A 16,229-nucleotide genomic window follows, 5' to 3' on the forward strand; every position below is an offset into this window, starting at 1 on the left:
GTGAAGGCCAGGTACTGCCATCCACTCCACTTACCCACCGTGAAGGCCAGGCACTCCCATCCACTCCACTTACCCACCGTGAAGGCCAGGCACTCCCATCCACTCCACTTACCCACCGTGAAGGCCAGGTACTGCCATCCACTCCACTTAACCACCACGAAGGCCAGGTACTGCCATCCACTCCACTTCCCCACCGTGAAGGCCAGGTACTGCCATCCACTCCACTTACCCACCGTGAAGGCCAGGCACTCCCATCCACTCCACTTACCCACCGTGAAGGCCGGGCACTGCCATCCACTCACCCACCGTGAAGGCCGGGCACTGCCATCCACTCCACTTACCCACCGTGAAGGCCAGGTACTGCCATCCACTCCACTTACCCACCGTGAAGGCCAGGTACTGCCATCCACTCCACTTACCCACCGTGAAGGCCGGGCACTGCCATCCACTCCACTTACCCACCGTGAAGGCCAGGTACTGCCATCCACTCCACTTACCCACCGTGAAGGCCAGGTACTGCCATCCACTCCACTTACCCACCGTGAAGGCCAGGCACTCCCATCCACTCCACTTAACCACCACGAAAGGCCAGGTACTGCCATCCACTGCACTTATCCCCTCGCCTGCTGTCTCTATAAATCTCCCATCATGCCACTTAGATTGTAAGCTCTCCGGGGCAGGGATTTCCTTTCCTATTGTCTGGCTTTGTTTGTATTATAATTCCCCCTACTGCCTCTTTTGTAAAGCGCTGAGTACACCGGGCGCTACATACATCCATACATGCCAGGCGTGCAGTTGGTATTTTATACATACATGTTTCTTTTTTGCCGTTCGTTGCACTTGTGGTCTCATAGTAAGACCCCCCGTATTTCGGCACGGTACATTAATATACTGTTATAATGCAAACGCCACAATTCAACGTACAGTGCTGCTTACACTGTCATTATCATGTAGGATTATTAGCAGATGATTATCTGTCGCGGGATTTGAACCCATGAAGTTGTTTATTTGCGGGTGACACATACACCCCCTACTCCCGGGTACAGGGGGTCTCTGGGGCTGAAATGAAAGCGGTTATTCTCCGGAGACCCCCTGCTTCCTATCCATGTTAGAAAGGGGGGCCGCCCAGGGGGGAAAGATTAGGGGCTATTACCCCTGTGGATCATGGTAACGCACGGTTAACACGCCTTGCGTGTGCACTTTGCACTCAACTTTGCGTTATATCTGGATGGGGCAAAGATCCTTTTCTTATCATGCGGAGACGGTAAGAGGCGCCTTGTGTTTAGGTTATCTCTTTCTCTGAGGCAGGCTGAGGTTTGAAAGTCTCCCAAGATGTATACAGTGCAGCCACCTCCAGGACAGTCATTTAAATGGCCAAACAAATCTAACCACGCTAAAAGCAAAGGTGTGGCTGCTTTCATTTTGGGGAGAAATTAGTTCCAAGATGAAGTGTTTTCTTTCCCCCCCCCCCCTATCCCTACTGTCCTTATCAGAGAACCAGTAAAGATAAGGGGAGGTGGGGAGAGGGGACCCTGGACAAGCGGTCGCTGATCACACAGTGACATCATCACACGGTGACATCATCACACGGTGACATCATCACACGGTGACATCATCACACAGTGACATCACACAAGGGGGCAGTCAGGAGAAGTCAAACTCTCCCAAGTCTCACGTTAATAAATACATGAATATATACATCTAGGGGGCAGATTTGGGTACAATTAGAACATGTCGGTGCTATGAAGGACGGACGCCTTAACCTGACTCCAAAGTGATCATGTAATAAAGAATGTGTTCTATACATACTCAGACCTGCTGTTATATGGGGTAATAGGGGGAGTTATAGGGAGGGGTTATATGGGGTAATAGGAGGAGTTATAGGGAGGGGTTATATGGGGTAATAGGAGGAGTTATAGGGAGCGGTTATATGGGGTAATAGGAGGAGCTATAGGGAGTGGTTATATGGGGTAATAGGAGAAGCTATAGGGAGCGGTTATATGGGGTAATAGGAGGAGTTATAAGGGAGCGGTTATATGGGGTAATAGGAGGAGTTATAGGGAGGGGTTATATGGGGTAATAGGAGGAGTTATAGGGAGGGGTTATATGGGGTAATAGGAGGAGTTATAGGGAGGGGTTATATGGGATAATAGGAGGAGTTATAGGGAGCGGTTATATGGGGCAATAGGACGTGTTATAGGGAGCGGTTATATGGGGTAATAGGAGAAGCTATAGGGAGCGGTAATATGGGGTAATAGGAGGAGTTATAGGGAGCGGTTATATGGGGTAATAGGAGGAGTTATAGGGAGGGGTTATATGGGGCAATAGGACGAGTTATAGGGAGCGGTTATATGGGGCAATAGGAGTTGTAGGGAGCTGTTATATGGGGTAATAGGAGGAATTGTAGGGAGCTGTTATATGTGGCAATAGGAGGAGATATAGGGAGTGGTTATATGGGGCAATAGGAGTTGTAGGGAGCTATTATATGGGGCAATCGGAGGAGTTACAGGGAGTAGTTACGTGGAACAATAGGAGTTATAGGGAGAGGTTGTATAGGGAAATAGGAAGAGTTATAGGGAGAGGTTATATGAAACAATAGGAGGAGTTATAGGGAGAGGTTATATGGAGTATTAGGAAGAATTATAGGGAGCGATTATATGGAGTATTAGGAGTTATGGGAGAGGTTATATGGGGCAATAGGAGGAGTTATAGGGAGAGATTAAATGGGGTAAATGGAGGAGTGATAGGGAGCAGTTATATGGGCAATAGGAGGAGTTATAGGGAGCAGTTATATGGGGCAATAGGAGGAGTTATAGGGAGTGGTTATATGGGGTAATAGGAGGAGTTATAGGGAGGGGTTATATGGGGCGGTTTTATAAAGCCGCACGAGTTATAATTATTGTGCAATATACGACAATGATGTAATTATTTTTATAAAAGGTGCATTCTGCGTAATCTTTCTAGCTTTATCCAGTGTTTTTAATTACCCACATAATGCAGCCTCCATATTTACTAGTGGAAATATTACACCATAGCCTATTAAAATCACAGAGCTGTAAGAGGTTTCCAGCGCCTGAATATGCCTTATGGACGAAACACTACTTAGTACAAACGCCCTATGTGTATTGTGTGTATGTACTGTATACAGGTATATAGACACATGCATATTCACATCTATAAAGAAATAAGATTACAAAGTTGATACTTAAGTCATTTTCTTCTTTACTTATACGTGAGTCCTGCATATACATTTCCATACCCTGTGCAAGCATCATACAGCTAGAATTGTACCTGTGTAACACACACACACACACACACACACACACACACACACACACACACACACACACACCAAACACACACTTCATCTCATTTTCTCTCTCTGTCACACACACACACACACACACACACACACACACACACACACACACACACACACACACACACTCACACACTCACACACTCACACACTCACACACTCACACACTCTCTCTCTCTCTCTCTCTCTCTCTCTCTCTCTCTCTCTCTGACACACGGGGCGGGCTCTGTTAGCGGCTCCTCTCACTGCTTTCTCACCGGGACACAGCACCCACAGCCCGGGACACAGCACCCACAGCCCGGGACACAGCACCCACAGCCCGGGACACAGCACCCACAGCCCGGGACACAGCACCCACAGCCCGGGACACAGGACCCACAGCCCGGGACACAGCACCCACAGCCCGGGACACAGCACCCACAGCCCGGGACACAGCACCCACAGCCCGGGACACAGCACCCACAGCCCGGGACACAGCACCCACAGCCCGGGACACAGGACCCACAGCCCGGGACACAGCACCCACAGCCCGGGACACAGCACCCACAGCCCGGGACACAGCACCCACAGCCCGGGACACAGCACCCACAGCCCGGGACACAGCACCCACAGCCCGGGACACAGCACCCACAGCCCGGGACACAAGACCAGCAGGGAACAGAGAAAGACCCTAACACAGACAGGCAGACAGTTCCCCCAGCACTGGGACAGGACCCCACCTCTGGGACAGGACCCCCAGCTCTGGGACAGGACCCCAGCACTGAGACAGGACCACCACCTCTGGGACAGGACCCCCAGCACTGGGACAGGACCACCACCTCTGGGACAGGACCCCAGCACTGAGACAGGACCCCCACCTCTGGGACAGGACCCCAGCACTGAGACAGGACCACCACCTCTGGGACAGGACCCCCACCTCTGGGACAGGACCCCCAGCACTGGGACAGGACCCCCAGCACTGAGACAGGACCCCCAGCACTGAGACAGGACCCCCAGCACTGGGACAGGACCCCCAGCACTGGGACAGGACCCCCAGCACTGGGACAGGACCCCCAGCACTGAGACAGGACCCCCAGCACTGGGACAGGACCCCCAGCACTGGGACAGGACCCCCAGCACTGGGACAGGACCCCCAGCACTGAGACAGGACCCCCACCTCTGGGACAGGACCCCCACCTCTGGGACAGGACCCCCAGCACTGGGACAGGACCCCAGCACTGAGACAGGACCCCCAGCACTGGGACAGGACCCCCAGCACTGAGACAGGACCCCCAGCACTGGGACAGGACCCCCAGCACTGGGACAGGACCCCCAGCACTGGGACAGGACCCCCACCTCTGGGACAGGACCCCCACCTCTGGGACAGGACCCCCGGCACTGGGACAGGACCCCCAGCACTGGGACATCTCCGTTGAGCTGCAGGTCAGTGACACATGTACCTGATTTCATGTGAGTGACACAGCTGGGTTATTATAGGGACACGTGTGATAGAGCACGTTAACCCACGGACAATATCTATAATATTTCTTCTTTAGTCATTTTAATCTCCTTGATAAAATAATCCCAAATAATGTTTTTAATGGGAGGGGGGAATCAAAGTTGATAAATACAATGTATAAAGCAAATGGAGACTGTGATGGCACATACAATAGATATGTTTAAAAAAAGGTTGGACATCTCTTTAGATGGGAAAGGTATACAGGGATATACCAAATAAGTATACATGGGAAGGATGTTGATCCAGGGATTAATCTGATTGCCAATTCTTGGAGTCAGGAAGGAATTTATTTTTCTCCTTATAAGATATCATTGGATGATGTGACTCTGGGGTTATTTGTTTGCCTTCCTCTGGATCAATAAGTAAGTATAGATATAGAATAAAGTATATGTTGTCTAAATTTAGCACAGGCTGAACTTGATGGACGTACGTCTTTTTCAACCTCATCTACTATGTGACATAAGGGACGTGAACATTAAATAAAAACAGAACCCATGGCCATTGTCAATGTCTCAATAAGCTCCGCTCGCTCAGTGCTCGATATGATGTGAAGAGCCCAAAACATGGCTTTATAGTAATAAAAATATTTGTATAGCGCTGACAGTGTCCGCAGCGCTGTACAAAGAATTTCGCACGCACACTGCATTTCTCCCCTGAAGAGCTTACACTCTAATCATGGTACCTGAGGCACAGAGCGATGAGGTGACTCGCACGTCATGGCAGCAATACATATGTTTTGCCGCCGTCGCTGGCATTATAAGCGCGGCCTTAGACAGGTCTGTGGAGGTTTCTTTTTGCCTTTTTCACCCACCTTAACTTAAAATGTGTAATATATATATATATATAAAAAAGGCATATTATATAAGGTATGTATAAGGTATATATATACAGAAATAGCCATGTTAGTCCAGTTGCGATAGTGCAGAATAAATGAGTACTTCAATATTAGCTGATACCTTTTTTATTTGGACTAACAATTGATATTATAAGACAAGCTTTCGAGAGTTCTCCTCTCTTCCTCAGGTCACAATAGTGATTTACAAGTTATATCAACAGCAATGTCTCAATAACTCTATGTCCTACTACATCAATTGTTAGTCCAAATAAAAAAGGTATCACCTAATACTGAAGTACTCATTAATTCTGCACTATATATATATCTATATATATCTATAGGGACCTGCTATTGAGACTTACCTTGACGCTGGTTAGCAGGCTTTTTTGATCAAAGGATGTAACCAAAAGTCTCCTTTATTTTACAGGTTTAGTTTGCACTATGTATATTTATTCCCCCATTTATTGCTATTCCAATGGGAGAAGCGCAGGGATTCACTTTCTGTTCTTACACACGCACACACGCACACGCACACACACACACACACGCACGCACACGCACACGCACACGCACCATATATTTGAAATAGGCAGTCACAGGTCTTGTCAAATTAAAAATAATAATTTATTCAACGATTAACATTGTTAGTACACCCACACAGGGGTGGCCAACTCCAGTTTTCAACAGGCCAGGTTTTCAGGAGATATCCCTGCTTCAGCACAGGCACAACACGATAAACATGGCCGCCAAAATGACAAACATGGCCGCCAAAGTAACAAACATGGCCGCAGGGTAACCAATAGGAAGTCTGTGATGTCATCTCCCGGTGAAGTCACAGCTTCTTACAGGCCACGGGAGTGACCCCCGCCGGGTATTGAAAGGAAGGGCATCCCAGGGGTGCGGGGCAGTGAGTGAGAACGATTTTAGGCGGGAGAGGGCTTAAGGCTGCGGTCACAGTCATAACTGTGACACGCGCGCCCGGCGGGGGGGGGGGGGGGGGGGGGGGCGCGTGCACAGCGCTAACCGCGATCTGCGGTCTCCAGGAGAAGAGGGAGGGGGCGTGGTCGGGGATTTGCAGGGCGTGGCCATCACGTCACGCGTCAGGTTCGCCCTCATTGGGTGAACCGCCGGTGGGGGCGTGGCCACGCCTCTGCCGCAAGGTTTAAACTCAATTTCATTGAGTTTAAAAAATCTTGCAATACGGCGCGGCTGCACCTTCAGCGTGAAGGTGAGTACTGGGCCCTTCCCCATTGAGGGGCGGTGCTTACACGCACAGCGCACGCCGAGCCCTGCGCTGTGGCAGTGACTGGGACCGCAGCCTTAGATACAAAAGTGGGAGGCAGAAGACATCCTTAGAGTGCCTTATATAGGTCACAAGGTCCCTGCTCCGAGAAGCTTACACTCTAAATTGCCTGAAAACGAGAGGTGACCCTCTGTGTTTTTTCCTGGTTAATAAATAAATAACAAAAAACAGACAGAGATGTCCAAAGCTACTTCCAATGTGACAAAAATGCACAGTGCAATACCTATATATTCCCGGAGCTTGTTGGGTATCTGCGTGTTTAATAAATAAATAATCCTGGCCACTAGTATCTTTCCGTTTGACATCAGCGCAGGAAGGAGAGAGATTGTATCTGATGTTATTACTAGAAACACGCGTTTGCGGCTTTGTATTTGTGTATGGCGCTGGTGCCAGGGAGAATCGATACATTTACACATTGGCGGCGATTGTTTGCGCAAACAAACCTTAGCTAAAAAAGTGCCACACTGCTTATAGACAAACCCGACTTGCCAGGCCCCATTCCGGGCTCCTGTTGAGCCAGTGGGTCCCCCCGGAACTCCTCTGTAGCCCCCCGACACTTGGGGACCCCATTGACTCCCTCAACGGGCAGAATATGTGCCTGCCGAACACAAAATGGTGGCTGTGACCCCGTGGCCGCGTTTGTAGCTTTTCTTTGTGAAAACCGGCACAAAACAAACCGTACAAATATCTGGACATCGGGGTCTGAGCTTTGGGGGTCATTTTAGGTAAAGTTCTAATATATATGTAAGGGGATCGCGGCTTTAAATCAGATTAACAGTCTGTTTGTTTCTATTTTAACCCCTTCAGTGCCCCACTGACACACGACGTACGCCATACACGGGGGGAACCCCAGGGGGCCCTTGTGATGTACGCTGTGCGTTATGGGGGCTCTTTGCTTTCAGGGGAGCGGTCAGCGTTCTGCACGGGGCGCCGCCCCGCGGACATTACGGGAGCAGGAAGCGATCACGCGACCAGCGCTAGTGCCAGTGGGGTCCGTGGCCGACGGCACTGAAGAGGTTAATTTATTGTTTTATTTGTGTCAGCAGACTTTTATAAGGCAGAGAGACGGGGGGGAGAGAAATGTCCACGTTCTGGTTCCGTTAAATTTCCCTGTAGGGTTTTTGCCGGATCTGGGCGTGTAATAAGTGAGGAGTTCTTAGTCAGCGTCGCCCTGATGCTATATACGCGAGACCTAACATTACTAATAATTATACATTGCATGTAACGTCTTTTCAGGGATCAGACTGTTTGTCAGTCCTCAAAGCCACAGATGAGCAGTGCTTTTCGCTCTGTTCTTTGGCCGTGATTATAGTGCCGGCGACCGAAAACAAAAGCATTGCCGCCGCGTGCGCTTATAGTGCGCGCGACGGCGACAAAGCGACGGAGCGACGTCGCAATCGCGAAAACTGGTAGCCGGCAAAATTTGATTTTTCAAGGGCTGTCGCGTCACAGCCCTGGAACCAATCAAATTGCCGGAGTTACGCGACGCCGCTGGCCGGCGAAATATAACTTTCGCCGGTGGCGACGGGTGACATCACCCGTCGTGTCGCCGTCGCCATTGACGGCACTATAGGCGCGGCCTTTGTTTGCAACGTACTTGTGAAGCCGTCGAATCCGGTGTTTCCCAGAGAAAGCGACAGAAATATTGTTCCACAAGATACAAATCAGTTACACAGTGACACAGTGACACAGTTACACAGTGACACAGTGACACAGTTACACAGTGACACAGTGACACAATAGTGACACAGTGACACAGTTACACAATAGTGACACAGTGACACAGTGACGCAGTGACGCAGTGACGCAGTTACGCAGTGACGCAGTGACACAGTGACACAGTGACACAGTTACGTAGTGACGCAGTGACGCAGTGACGCAGTGACACAGTTACGTAGTGACGCAGTTACACAGTGACACAGTTACTTTACACGGGCCAAAGACATCCGATTACACTAAGATCCTGTGTAAATAATCGCTGTGAACACGCTTCCCTTTCAAATAGATGTAAATATATATATATTATATATATATATTTAGCAGGATGGAAACGGGGGTCCCCAGAGCTGACACACGCCACCGCCGGGGACCCCCTGCTTCCCGAGATACCAGTAAATATATCGCTTAATTACTTCCACGCCGTCCAATAGGAAGTCGCGACGGATTTTGCAGGGAAATTATACCGCCATTTCCTAGAGCGAACTAAAATTGAATATAACACGTTAAAAACCCCAAAACTGCTTTAAAAAAATGATATTAAAAATGGGGAGTGAACGACCTTTATTCTCTCTGGGTTACTTAACGTCTGAAGACGCAGTGTCCGGGTTTAAAGCCGCAATGATTTTCACAACCTTTGTTCACCTTGAGTTCCTATTCTCCGGTACCCCGTGGGGTCTGGTAATTCCCTTAGGGGTATCCCATCTCCTGGAGTGCCTGCTCATTGTTAAATCCGCATGTGTTGTCACTAAGGTTTCTGGGATCCCACCCCAGACTGTGTTCCCGGATCAGTCGGAAATCGCGAGTATTGGTTTGAAGTCTCATTATAAGGGGGTTTCATGCGGGGGGGTTTCTTAAAAGTGCCACCCCCTCTACTAACACATGTCCTGTGCTTGCCTTTTAACCCTTTGACGCTCCATCAGCTAGAAAACATGCTTTTGATGCATAATGTACCTATACCTGGCTCAACTCCAGTCTTCAAGACCCCCCAACAGGTCAGGTTTTCAGGATATCCCAGCTTCAGCACAGGTGGCTCAATCAGTCCCTGCTTCAGCACAGTGGCTCAATTAGTCCCTGTTTCAGCATAGGTGACTCAATATGTCTCTGCTTGAACACAGGTCGCTCAATCAGTCCCTGCTTCAGCACAAATGGCTCAATCAGAGGCTCGTAATAAGGCTATTTAATAAGTTTATATTATCCCTGAAGGTCTTCACGTGGGTGACAAGGCTGTAATAATCGGAGGATTTCGGGGGATCGGGAAAAAACAAAACCTTAATAAGACCCCAAAACTCTCACATACACTGACCTTGGCCCCTTGCAGACGCACTTACCAGAACGCACACCTTCTGTGTCTGTAAGTTCTCCCCACTCCCCACTTAGATTGTAAGCTCTTCGGGACAGGGACTACTTTTCCTTTTCTTTTATGTCTGGAGCGCATATTCCCACTGTGTGCTATATTATTATGTCCCGTGTATTGTAAAGCGCTATGTGGCGCTATATAAATAAAGATATACCTACATACATACAAAACTTACCACAGTCTTAATAAACCTAGGAATACTAAGAAACTGGCTATCTCCCTATACTGCCTTTATTAGGGATTTGAAGATATAGTTACATAGTCACATACATAGTTACATATAGTTTCACATACATAGTTACATACTCACACAGTTACAGTTACATAGTCACATACATAGTTACACAGTTACATAGTTACATACATAGTTACACAGTTACATAGTTACAGTCACATACATAGTTACATAGTCACACAGTTACAGTTACATAGTCACGAACATAGTTACATAGTTACACAGTCACATACATAGTTACACAGTTACATAGTTACATAGTTACAGTCACACAGTTACATAGTCACATACATAGTTACATAGTTACATAGTAGATGAGGTTGAAAAAAGACATACGTCCATCAAGTTCAACCTGTGCTAAATTTAGACAACAGATACTTTTTCCTATATCTATACTTACTTATTGATCCAGAGGAAGGCAAACAAAAAACCCCAGAGTCACATCATCCAATGATGTCTCATAAGGGGAAAAATAAATTCCTTCCTGACTCCAAGAATTGGCAATCGGATTACTCCCTGGATCAACATCCTTCCCATGTTTACTTATTTGGTATATCCCTGTATACCTTTCCCATCTAAAAAGATGTCCAACCTTTAAGATAGGGTTTCCAGGTGTCCAGTATTGAACCGGACTGTCCTGTATTTGGTTGCTCTGTCCAGTAACAAATTAGAGGTAATACTGGGCGTGTGTATGTGTAGATACAGCTACGTTAAGTATTAATATTGTAGTTTTGAAAAGCGCTATATAAATCCAAATATACATATATACATTTCTCTGCAAACGCCCGGAGAATGTAATCTCGTTCCAATGAGAGTCGGCAATAAAAAACGCCGGAGTATTTGCGTGCGTTCAAGAAGGGCGATGATGTCATTCCTTTCCGAATCCGGTCAACGGCCCTTCTCAGGATCAAATAGCCAGTTGTACGACAGCGCCTTGCGCTTCTCTGCAACGTCCGAGAACTTCCCCCGCTTAATATCGCCAAACGTTCTCTCTGTCTGAATCATTCGGGAAAATGTCCTCGGGCGTCACGTTTTAACCCTTTCTCCCCGCGAATAATACCTTAAACCCTCCGTAAATCCTTTATGTCGTCGCGGCCAGACACACCCACCCCGAAAATGTCACGCTGCCTGGCGCGGGCATATTTCAGCGCGACTTTGTGTCCGTCTTTTGCCGTTGATACATAGAGCCCACGGACACAGCGGTTTTAGAAAAAAAAAGGCTTCCATTTCTTCCTTTATTTTTAATATTGTCAATAGGCAATTTTGGGGTGAAAACGACTCAATTGGCCGCTATAGCGCAGATAGAAACAGATGTACCAACGCGGAGAAAGTGCAAATAGAACTTGGGTTTTCTGCGCGCCTTTGCGTCGGACGAATGAGTGTGTCTTACATCTGACGCAAATTGTTATCCGGAAAAGTTTACGCCGCCTCGAGCCTGGCGGATTGTTTTGGGGGGGGGGACGCGTACACAAGATACAAAAGTGACGCGCGCAGACGTAGAGTTCAATGCATATCATTATAATCTGTGCGTCGTGTAACTCCTTCAATTGTCACTCCCCCAATCGCGACAACTGACGCCAACAGCGCGAAACTTGGAACAAAGGACGTGAACCCAGACGCAAGGAGACGCAAGGTGGAAATGACACAATTTGTGTCAATTTTTGTAGGATACATCATCCACCTAAGTCGCTAAGTAATTATTGTTTGCGTGTTGCCAAGCCAGGGTTGGCCAAATCCAGTCCTCAAGGGCCACCAACAGGTCAGGTTTGTCAGGATATCCCTGCTTCAGCACAGGTGGCTCAATCAGTGGCTCAGTCGAAGAGCCTGTTTCAGCACAGGTGGCTCAATCAGTGGCTGAGCCACTGTTTGAGCCACCTACGCTGAAGCTGGGATATCCTGAAAACCTGACCTGTTGGTGCCCCTTGAGGACTGGAGTTGTGCAACTCTTGTACTAAGCCATCATAATTCTGCATCATAAATACCCTAAGCACATTGGCTGCTTGATAAACGGAGGAGCGTCTCTTTGTTGTGAATACGCTGAGTAAACAAGCCCGTCCCTTATCTGTGGGGTTTAGGGCTGACGAGATATCCTTCACCCTCCTGTTCTCCTGAACGGCGAGTAAAGTTTGGCGTCTCCTGAGAAACCACACTCCCAGAGTTACATAACCTCCGTACACATGCGCAGAGTCGGAGAGAGATTCATGGCCGAGTTCGAAGTGTCATAGGATTTGGGGACAGTGTGTGGGGCTGAGTGGAGTTTAGGGGTTTGGGGACAGTGTGTGGGGCTGTGAGTGAGGTTTAGGGGTTTGGGGACAGTGTGTGGGGCCGTGAGTGAGGTTTAGGGGTTTGGGGACAGTGTGTGGGGCTGTGAGTGAGGTTTGGGGGTTTGGGGACAGTGTGTGGGGCTGTGAGTGAGGTTTGGGGGTTTGGGGACAGTGTGTGGGGCTGTGAGTGAGGTTTAGGGGTTTGGGGACAGAGTGTGGGGCCGTGAGTTTCAGGGGTTTGGGGACAGTGTGTGGGGCTGTGAGTGAGGTTTGGGGGTTTGGGGACAGTGTGTGGGGCTGTGAGTGAGGTTTGGGGACAGTGTGTGGGGCTGTGAGTGAGGTTTAGGGGTTTGGGGACAGTGTGTGGGGCTGTGAGTGAGGTTTGGGGACAGTGTGTGGGGCTGTGAGTGAGGTTTGGGGGTTTGGGGACAGTGTGTGGGGCTGTGAGTGAGGTTTAGTGGTTTGGGGACAGTGTGTGGGGCTGTGAGTGAGGTTTGGGGGTTTGGGGACAGTGTGTGGGGCTGTGAGTTTCAGGGGTTTGGGGACAGTGTGTGGGGCCGTGAGTGAGGTTCAGGGGTTTTGGGCTAAGAGATGGCAATTTCATGGAAATATTCTCTTTGGGAAGAGTGAGTCCATTGACATTTGAGGGTAATGAGGATGAAATGAGTGGGACAATGATGTGAGACTGCCTGCTCGGTGAGTGAGACTGCCTTCTCACTGAGTGAGACTGCCTGCTCAGTGAGTGAGACTGCCTGCTCAGTGAGTGAGACTGCCTTCTCACTGAGTGAGACTGCCTGCTCAGTGAGTGAGATTGCCTGCTCAGTGAGTGAGACTGCCTGCTCAGTGAGTGAGACTGTCTGCTCAGTGAGTGAGACTGCCTGCTCAGTGAGTGAGACTTTGCATGTGAGTGAGACTGCCTGCTCAGTGAGTGAGACTTTGCACGTGAGTGAGACTGCATGTGAGAGAGACTGCCTACTCAATGAGTGAGACTTTGCACGTGAGTGAGACTTTGCATGTGAGTGAGACTGCCTGCTCAGTGAGTGAGACTTAGCTAGTGAGTGGGACTCCCTTATTAGTACTATTAATGCTCTCTATACATATATTGTAGGGCAATAAGATTGATGGACTACTAGGTAACGTCACAGCCTCTGAAGTGGGTGAACCCTGCTCGAATCCGTGTCCGCTTCTTGTGACCTTGGGCAAGTCACCTTATCTCCCTGCGCCTCCACCTTTAGATTGCAAGCTCTGCGGTGCAGGAACTGATTCCGTCTGCAATAGTGTTTGCACAGCGAGAAGAAACAAACAGTAATACTTCACTTCTAGAGCGTAAGCTCCTTGGGCCAGGACCCTCCTACCTGCTGTCTCTGTTTGTCTTCACATATATGTAACTCCTTCGTCATACAATGTGAGTGTCCGGTCCTCCCACATTGTACTGCTCTGCGGAGTATGCTGGTGCCATACAGGTACATGATAATAAATATATTATACTTCTGCTGAATCATGCAAATTAACAGCAAAGTGCAGACTATACAGAAGCCAGAGGGCGGGAGACTCACAGGAAGACCCGAGCCAGCCTTTCACTCTTAAGGGGTAGTGGATTCATGGCGTATTCTCCCAGCGGATGCGGCGTAGATGAATATGGTACAGCCGAGGTTCTCAACTCCAGTCCCCAATTCCCCCCCCAACAGGTCAGGTTTTAAGGATATTCCAGCTTCAGCACAAGTGTTCCAGTCTTCGGCTGAGCCACTGATTGAGGGGCGGGCTGGCTGGGCACTTCCCCGGGACGCCGTCCAAAAAGGGGCTCAGCGCACTCCCACCCCGGCGCCATCTTCAAATGTCGTTGTCCTGTGCAGCATCGTCAGTGTCGAAGGACATTTAAAGATGGCGTCCCGACGTCACGTGGCGATGCGCTTCCATGACAACGGGACGGGGCATGTGGAGTCCCATTGTAATGGCAAAGTGTCGCCACGTGACGTCCCCGACGCTGCAGGAGGAGGGGGCGACACATTATTAGCCTGCCCGGGGGACTGTTTCTCTCCGGCACTGGCAGGGAGCCAATGATTGAAGCCGCCTGTGCTGAAGCAGGGAGCCACTGGTTGAGCCACCCGCGCTGAAGCAGGGATATCCTGAAGACCTGACCTGTTGCGGGGGCTTGAGGACTGGAGTTGAGCACCCCCTGGGGTACAGGAAACCCAAACCGCTCGGGATATAAACAGTATGCAGAACAATGATGGATGTTTCACTCGCTCAACATCCATGGTATTCCCTTTCCTGGCAGTGAAAGAGTTAACACATATAGAACCCAGCACGTTGAATTTTCACTGCAGAGCCAATATTGCAGCTATATTATCAGTACCGTGCTATATATACATATATATACACACACACACACACACACACACACACACACACACACACACACGCACGCACGCTTACTTGTGCCTAAACGTGTAAATATTTGCTTCTCATATTTATCTCAAAAGACGGCAAAAGGAAAATTGCGCTTTTTTGTTATCTTAATATGTGGTGATAAGAAGATATATATATGTATATTACTTTCTCCACCGTACTGGGTTGCTAAGCAGATGGTAATTAACATTACCCCTTTGGCATTTCTGGCAGCCGAGGGGTTAATCAGACTCGCACAGCCGATTTTTAACGAGTTTTCCTGTTTCAGATCATTGGGGGGGGGGGGCGCGCGGGAGGGGGGGAGGGGGTCTGGCGGGGGACAAAATCCAAATAAAGAGTAGCGTAGCTAAGAACCCACAAGCAGTTGTGCAAATATTTGAACAAGCGGCAGCCGAGCAGCGTGTTTGTGCGCAGGTTTTTACGACCGCTCGGTTGGAAGTGTGAAAGTGTCTGGAGTTGTTTGTCTTTGAGCAATAACCTACAATTGAGTGCGTTGGCGCCATAGAACGGCACACGGCAAAGCGTCGGATTCATCAAGGCCCGAAGCGGCGGGTCGGTTAACGCAGCAGTCCGCAGCGATCGCCATTGTTCTTTACCTTTGACCCCTTCTCGTCATTTTTAGTCTTCACATCCCCTTGGCCCGTTGCAGACGCACTTACCAGGACTCCCTCCTACTGTGTTTGTACGTTCTTCCTACTTACCACTTAGAGTGTAAGCTCTGCGGGGCAGGGACTCTTTTTCTTAATGGTACTTTTATGTCTCAAGCGCGTATTCCCATTATGTGTTCTATTATGATAGCCCGTGTATCACTGCTGTGACGCGCTATGTACATGAACTGCGCTATATAAATGAAGATATACATACATATATATATATATATATATATATGTATGAGAGTATATAAACAGTATATGTGTATAAATATATATAACACATCAAAGTGCACTCACGGTTCCAAGAATCAGTGCGTGGGGGCTTCGTACACAGATTAATTGCAGAAAAGATTGTAGTGAGGATGCACTCACAGGAATCCTTAACTGCAAACACTTCCTTTATTCAGAAAGGCAGGATCAAGTTTCAGTCCCTACATAAAGTTCCCTGATAAAGGTCCATGATAACGGTCCCTGATATAGTTCCCTGATAAAGGTCCCTGATATAGTTCCCTGATATAGTTCCCTGATATAGTTCCCTGATATAGTTCCCTGATAAAGTTCCCTGATAAAGTTCCCTGATAAAGTTCCCTGATAACGGTCCCTGATAACGGTCCCTGATAACGGTCCCTGATAACGG

At 48.7% G+C, this 16,229-nt stretch overlaps 1 protein-coding gene across 2 annotated transcripts in view; it reads left to right on the forward strand.

The window, feature by feature from the left end:
- Positions 1-16,229, forward strand: part of ADCY7 (adenylate cyclase 7) — a 105,485-nt gene that overhangs the window by 9,508 nt on the left and 79,748 nt on the right. The window contains exon 1 of one of the 2 annotated variants that reach the window (XM_075577021.1): positions 3,520-4,741. The exons of the other annotated variant lie outside the window; for it this stretch is intronic. The gene's annotated coding sequence lies outside the window, so the exon portion shown is untranslated. Of the gene's footprint in view, positions 1-3,519; positions 4,742-16,229 lie in introns of those variants that run through there. 2 annotated transcript variants of the gene reach the window in all.

The sequence above is a fragment of the Ascaphus truei genome, chromosome 19 (assembly GCF_040206685.1).
Source record: "Ascaphus truei isolate aAscTru1 chromosome 19, aAscTru1.hap1, whole genome shotgun sequence".
Taxonomy (NCBI): domain Eukaryota; kingdom Metazoa; phylum Chordata; class Amphibia; order Anura; family Ascaphidae; genus Ascaphus; species Ascaphus truei.